The sequence below is a fragment of the Adiantum capillus-veneris genome, chromosome 23 (assembly GCF_014529385.1).
Source record: "Adiantum capillus-veneris isolate H3 chromosome 23, ASM1452938v2, whole genome shotgun sequence".
NCBI lineage: Eukaryota > Viridiplantae > Streptophyta > Polypodiopsida > Polypodiales > Pteridaceae > Adiantum > Adiantum capillus-veneris.
Window position 1 is genome coordinate 10,522,349 of NC_140953.1, and position 8,288 is coordinate 10,530,636.

Here is an 8,288-nt window from a genome sequence, read left to right on the forward strand (position 1 = left end):
ATCTATGATTCTGAATGATTGTGATAGCTTCTGGTGTGAGATGGCGTGTAGCAACCTTCGAGGTGATTTATATCGTGCTTGGGATCCAGGTGGACAATGGCATTTTGGCAAGAAAAAGGATTTTTTTTTCTTTGATAGGGGTAGCCTGCTTGAGCATGTAGTTGGTTCTATGTGGACGTGTAAGTTTCCCTATGATCCTGGAGGAAGTTTTCAATCATTTCTATAGGTTTTTTTGGTCACAGTTTGATGCAAGTGTTGAGCATAAATGCTCAACTAGGGGTTGGGCAATGATGATAAATCACTTTTAGCATGTACAAAGTAGCATTTATATGCATGTTCATATGTTCAAAAAGATGTAAATACATGAATTTGGGAGCTTTGCAAAGTGTTCAAGTTCGAAAAAAGATGCAATGTGTACACATTGTGAATAGTCAGGTTCGCGCGCTAGCTGTCGGACACATGTACATGCCCATATAGGGTATTGGGGCCTTGGATATGGTTTTAGGTGTCTTATTTTGGTTCTATAGAATGTGTTTGAACTTTTCAAAATGTAAATAATTCAAGTGACAAGTATGGGTACTCTCATCCCGCTCGAGAAGTTTGGGACATGCAGTAGCTGTCTATTTACGGTGCCTGATCTGCGGCGATGCGTGCACCATCCTAGAAGTGGTCAAAAATATAATTTGGGGATGTGGCAAAGTGATTTGGGTATTGAGGATCAAGCGTAAAAAATATGGTGAATTTTGGAGTCCGTTTGGGGTTTTTCCTGCAAAAAAATGCCCGCTAGGGGTCAAAATTGGCCAAAATTGGGCCAAAAAAGGTCAAAAAATGGTAAAAAAAGGTGTGAAATGGCTTCAAATGGACACATCACTCACGGTGCCATGAGTGTTGGGGCTGAGAGATAACTTTTGAAGTACAATATCAGCACTTTCACCTCTCTGTGTGTGGGAGGAAGCAGGGTTCCTACAGGTGGTCTAGTGCAGTCTCGTCTCGTTCGCGTCCTGTTTTCGAGTGTGTGGAGGAGTGAATGAGATCTTTCTCTCCTCACTTTTGCACTTGGGAGAGTCTATGGAAGTTCTGAGGTTTCCATGTATGTGTGTGTGCAAGGAATTGAGGGAAGAAGGTGCGGCTTTCTGCAAGACTATGTGACCCTGTATCTGTGCCATTAGGGTTGGCGCTACTCCAAAGAGTCCAACAGAGTGGAGTTTGGTGAAGTTTTTGCAATGGTTTGAGAGTGTTCATTTGTGGCTGGAGTTTTTTGGTTTTTTATGGTTTTTCTTGTATATTTTGGTCACCATCAAGCGTGATTTCAAGTGTTGATCACCTCGACTCACCTTGTAGTGTCTGCGGGCAGGCAAGGGCTTGTAGGTCGAGGTGTTTGGAGTTTGAATTGAGCTTGTGGGTAGAGTTTTCAGGAAGATTTTGAGTGGTGGTGTGTGTGGGTTGGAATTCAAGTAAATTCCTTGTGTGGTGTTGAGTTGTGTGAGTGTGCGCATGGCGTCTTTTGCTCCATCAACGTCTTGCACCAATAGTGCACATCTCGCACAACAGAAGGCCACCAAAACCCACTTCTTAAAATCCGAAACAAGACCTGATCCTTACCCTGATGTCTGCTCTCCTCGTGGCACTGCTCCAATACCATACCAATCTCCTCCTTGTAAAGGATTCGACATAGCACCCCATCTCCACCGTGCATCATAAGATCTTCTCCTACCAGAGTGAACTTTTGAGCTCTTTGAACAATTCTCCTCTTTTGTAGCTTGGAAAGCCCTTCAAAAAAATGACCTGTACTCAAGAAATCATCAATGTCTTTTAAAGTCTCTCTACCTGCATAAGTAGCCGGTGCTAGATACAAACTCGATACATGAGTTTGAACATGACTGCTAGCCAACCAATCTGCTTTCTGTTTCTGTCCCTTCTCACGTGTTTGAACTGCACCTATTCAAAAAACTTCAACAGCTTCTTTATAGAAAAAAATCAATTCTTGAGAGAATCCCTCTTTACCTGCCACTAGCCCAAAGGTTGTTTGATAACCAACAAAGCATCACCTTTCACTACTAACCTTGATATTCCAAATCAATACACTACTTAAGACCCAAATGTAACGTAAGATACTCCGCCTCATTGCTGGTATGCACCTCTTCCAAGTCGTAAGCTTTGGAAAAAATGGATTGTGTCGTGTGGATCTTGAATGATCACACCTCCACCTGCTTTTTGTGTTACCCTCTTGTAAGCACCATCAAACCACATAGTGAAGGCCCCTTCCAAGTCTGGCTCCTCTTTGTCCTCCTCTCGCACTACCCTTGGATAAATCGTGTGAGCGGGATGGAAACACACAAAATGCCTCTATAACGACCCGACACACACTCTTGGGAAGATACACACACACACACTATGGGGCACCACTCGGCTTACACCACCCACCTGGCCGAGAAAGGGAACATACCTACGGAGTGAGCGGAAAGAGACTATCCACTTGCCCACTCCACACACACACCCAAAAAACGCAGCTCAAAAGAGGAGAACTTCTGATGTTTAGATACAAATGAGATTGGTCCAATACCAATGGGGCAAATAGCTCACACAATATGGGTAAAATATGCCAGATACAATCACAAACTAGAGCAGAAGCGTCGCTCATAGGAGAAACTTACACAACCAAAAATAGCAGAAAATTAGTGAGGAATTTGGCAAAATGGACAGTGCCATCGCGTTTGGAACGGCCCAAAACCCCAGTCTACAATGTCAAAGTGCTCAAATCCGACCTCGGATGAGCAGTTTACGACCAAAACAGGCTCCAAAAACCCCAAAAACACAGTTACGGCTGTTCCTCCTCTTCTCTCCACGGATTTTCTGGTCTTCTCTCTATTTTTTCAGTTCCCACACTTAGATTTTTTACTTGGGCACCCTTGGCCTTTTAGTTGACCTCAAACGGACCCCGAACAGGCCAAAATCTGACCTCGCAGTGCATAATTGTCACCCTGCTGTATCCATACGCACACCTGGCACTCGACTTTTTTCAATAATGCATCCCGCCACCACATGAAGTGTCCCCAAAATATGGTCCTCATGATGACCTTTCTACATAATTAGCACAAGAAAACACCCACGTCGTGTCCGTACTTATCCACGTGCAAACCTGACGCCACTAGATGCCATCTGACGCACCTACTTACCTCATGTCGTCGGCCCGCGGATAGCTTCCTCGAGAATTTTTACGCGCTACCAACTCCTCATTATTATAGGCAAAACACACTGGTACTGGTGAGAGTGAAAATCGATGCACTATGTACATGTTGTTGTACATGTACACACGTGGGCCCCACATAACCACGTGGCTATGGAAAATGGGCAATTCTTTATTTGATGCATCATGCATGGGTATGTACATATGTGCAGTCTCTTGCTCCAAAACACTACTGACATAATTTGCCCATCCCCTAGCTTGCTAGATCATTCATGCTCAGCAGCAACAACACTAGTAGATGCTCATTCCACCTAGATCCCACTTAAAAACACTTTGCATTCCTTGCATCAAAAACTTAATCAAGGTTCCACCTGGTTCCCAAGGAAAACCTGTAGAGATGCCATATATCAACCTTACATCAAGAAAACCATCAATTATTTTGTGATAGACCTGCATGTGCAAATATCTCTCCTTCTCCATAGCTGAGAGGTCTCCACTGATCATTTGTGTCATCAACTCCTGCTTCTTTGACGATTCAACCTTGGTTTGCGTTAGCCCTTCAATCACTTCATAAGGCCCTTCACTTTCATCTTCAACCTCATTCGCAAATGAAACTAAACCAGACTCTTGGATTTCTTTGTCCATCAAAAGAAATGCAACATCAGCATCCTCATCACTGCTGGTAGTACTATCAGTGTCCTCATCAGTCACTGTGGAATAGTCTTCATCACTAGACTCATCCTCATCTTCATAAAGCTCCTCCAACCGTTTCCTTGTGTCCATATTATAAAGCTTCTTGGCACCTGTCTTTCCATAGAGGCTAATCATACCACCTCGCCAATCTTGAACAGCTCCCACTGCACGTAACCATGGTCTACCCAGTATAATAGAATATGCTCCCAACCCCGCTGGCATCACATGAAAATCAACCACCGCCTTTGCATCATATGCCTCCACTTCTAAGCTCTTTACAACACCCAAACATTTTACTTTCTGATGGTTTGCCAATCTGATCCGGAAGCCTGACACCCCAGTCACTGTAAGACCCATCTTCTCAACACATGAGTGTGTTATGACACATATTTGGGCTCCGCCATCAACATAGCCTTGTCCCAAATTTTTTCTTTTATGCCACACATCTACTATTGGACAAATTCTGGTAGCTCATCCATCGCCAACACCTTTACTGAACCTCTCTCTGGCTCTTTCTCCATTGGGTTAACCATACTCTTCCACTGTCGCTTTAGCTTAGGCACCATCTCTATAAGCTGCCCAAAAGTAACATCAGCTTTCCTGCTCGTTAGATCCTCCTTCAAGTCATAGCTTAATTGCCCATCCCCTAGTGGAAAATATGAAACATGAAACTTGCGACGAGCCCTTCTTTTTCTCTTGGCCTTGATATCCTCTCCTTCATGGCTCTTTCCCTTCTTCTTACTAGGACCTGGGGCACTTCTTCCCTCCTTGTCCTCTGTAGTCCTCTTCCCAGTAGGCATCACTAATGTATCCTCTAGCTTTGATGCCTTCTCCAAGGTGACTACACTTAGCACTTTTGTCTTTCCCTTTTCCTCCTAGGTTAATCCACTGGTTCTTTCATCTCCCTTAATTTCAATGACATAACCATTTGACCTAGTGAACACCTGTCTTGGCAATGGATACATGTCTCCACCCATCCTTGGTGGCTTATCACATTGCGGGCTGATGTGTCCCAACTCTCCACAATTATAACATGTGGACGTCTGCCTCCATAACCTACCATTGCTTTGTCCAACACCATTCCTAGGTCTTTCTTCACCTCCTGGCTGATTTGCAAACCTCCCTCGACCTCGATTATTTCCCACTTGACCTAGCAGGTTGAGGCTGAGATTCTTCATTAAATCTACCACTTGCCTCATGTCTTGCCTTAGACCATCATCTTGCATTGTTGTAGTGACCACTGCTGGCATAACCTAAGGAGTAACAGAAACCACTAGTTCATGATGAGCCCCTGGCATGCGACCTTGTAAAGACTCCATAGGCTGAAACTCAGACCTCATGGGCAAAGACTCTACTCCTAGTCGCTGGCTCATTTTCCTCAGCTTCCACTCTTTTTTCCTTGCCACCTCCAATGCATCTTCATATGTCCTAGGCTTCTTTAGCTCCACTCTCCAACGTATATTATCCCAAAGACTAGCCAAGAACCTGTCCTTCTTCATCATGTCAGGCGGGGGTACCTGTGGTGCTAAGGCCTTGCACATTCGCTCCCATGCCAATGAAAACTTACGTATGTACGCATCTACTGGCTCACCTTCCTTCTGCACCAAACCTTGTACTTCTTGCCACACTTTTTCAGGATCTTCTATCTTCATAAATTCCGCTTCCAATCCATGCCGTAGATTGTCCCAACTCAACCTTATAGGTGGATTCGCCATACGCAACTCCTCTTCAAATGCTTTGGACCAAACTCGTGCATCACTCTTCAAACAGATTTGGAGAAGACGTAACATCTGCGCCGGGTCATGAATTTGGTTGCTAATGCAGGCAACCTCCATCTTTTCCAAAAAGTATTCCACATCTTCATCACTTCTTCCATGAAACTCCGGATAAGAGAAAGCCATGGCTATCCAAGTTACAATGCTTTGAGAACCCCCTTGCACACGTGCAAGAACCCAAAACTTTTGACTGACTCGATCCCCAGAAACCTCAATGGAGCTCAACTTTAGATAAGGACAAACACATGCATATCAAATGAGTTTTCATAGTTAATCATCGGAATTACAACATGCAAAGGACATTCCAGGATCTCTCTTAATCTTCTTGGCCCGAACATAAAGACTATGCGCTGCTAGAAAAAAATCTTCCTGGACACATGAACATTTATCTGGATTCTTTGAGTTAAATGAAAAGGAATGAATTGAGGGCCATTTTGATCATCCATTAAAGTCAACCATGCAGCTCCCAAGAAAGCACACCTATCTTATCCTCTGATTTTGCCAAAATTTCAGCAGCATAACAACAGAAATGGCTCGAAAGACCAAAAAACGAGTCATCACAACTTGGAAAAATTTTGGCAGAGTTTCCCCAGAAGTAGAGTAGTAAGAACCCAAAATATAGACTGTAGATGTATGCATAAACTTCCAACAATAGAACCCGAGCATCAATTAGGAATCACTAGTACATAGCCTATGGCGAGGTCAGGAAAAGGGTGCTCCAGCTTCCTGTATCACCGAAAGGATCTCCACATTTGAGAATCCCCAGCTCAATAAAACCTCACGCTATCGACCCTCACACGAAGGCTAATGCAAATCGCGTATAGTCAAGTCTCAGAAATGAATATCTTCCAGACCAAGTCTCAGAAATGGCTGGGACTGCCAAATAAAACCAAATATGGCTCCACAAAGCCGTACAATGGCAGTTTCCACAAGTAACGTACAATACCAACAGACAATGCGCTCACACAGGCGCCAAATGATGCATACCCACAACAATTGTAAGTGACACCACTGCTAGTATATCACTGTACTCTAGCTACTTGTACCTGTGTGAATCACCTGTACCTGTCCCTATCCATGTAACCTGTAACTTGTAACCTGAATCTCGAAGCTTCAAAGGCGAAGCAGAAGGTACTCGAAGAAGATCCTCAGTGGGGGCGCCAAAAGAATGTGAGCGGGATGGAAACACACATAACGCCTCTATAATGACCCGACACACACTCTTGGAAGGATATACACACACACTATGGGGCACCATTCGGCTTACACAACCCACCCGGCCGAGACAGGGAACACACCGATGGAGCGAGATGAGAGAGACTTCCCACTTGCCCACTCAACACAGACACACACACACACACACACACACACACACACACACACACACACGTCCAAAAACTCAGCTCAAAAGAGGAGAATTTCTGATGTTTAGATACAAATGAGCTTGGGCCAACACCAATGAGGAAAACAGCTCACACAGTATGGGTAAAATAAGCCAGATACAATCACAAATTGTGCTTCGCTCATAGGAGAAACTTACACAACCAAAACAAAAGAAAAACAGTGAGGAATTTGGCCAAATGGACAGCACCATCGTGTCCAGAATGGCCCAAAACCCCAGTCTACAATGTCAAAGTGCTCAAATCCGCTCGGATGAGCAGTTTACGGCCAAAACAGGCTCCAAAAACCCCAAAAACACGGTTGCGGCTGTTCCTTCTCTTCTCTCCACGTTTTTTCTGGTCTTCTCTCTGGTTTTTCAGTTCCCACACTTAGATTTTTTACGTGGGCACCCTTGGCCTTTTAGTTGACCTCAAACGGACCCCGAACAGGCCAAAAAGTGACCTCGCAGTGCATAATTGTCACCCTACTGCATCCATACGCACACTTGGCACTCGACTTTTTTCAATAATGCATCCCGCCACCACGTGAAGTGTCCCCAAAAGATGTTCGTCATGATGACCTTTCTACATAATTAGCACAAGAAAACACCCACGTCGTGTCCGTACTTATCCACGTGCAAATATTGACCCCATTCGACCTCTTGACGCCACTAGATGCCATCTGACGCACCTACTTACCTCATGTCGTCGGCCCCCGAATAGCTTCCTCGAGAAGTTTTACGCAGTACCAACTCCTCATTATTATAGGCAAAACACACTGGTACTGGTGAGAGTGAAAATCGATGCACTATGTACATACTGTCCTACCTGTACACAAGTGGGCCCCACGTAACCACCTGACTATGCAAAATGGGCAATTCTTTATTTGATGCATCATGCATGGGTATGTACATATGTGCAATCTCTTGCTCCAAAAAACTCCTGACATCGGTAATTCAATCTCTTTGTTAACTAGGATATCTGCCAAATGAGACTGACTCTTGTGATCTACTTTGAACTCGAACTCAAACTCCTGAAGCTCTATCACCCATTTCATGATTCGCTTCCCTGGCTTCAAGTGTAGCACCACTTTAGGCAAAAGATTGCTATCCATCAACACATAAAATTTACGAACAATCAAATACACTTTGAACTTCCTACAGGCAAAGACTAAAGCCATCACACATTGTTCCGCCTCCCTATAAGTAGTCTCTCCTGGACTAGTTACCCTCTTTCGAAGTAAATAGGCTTGTA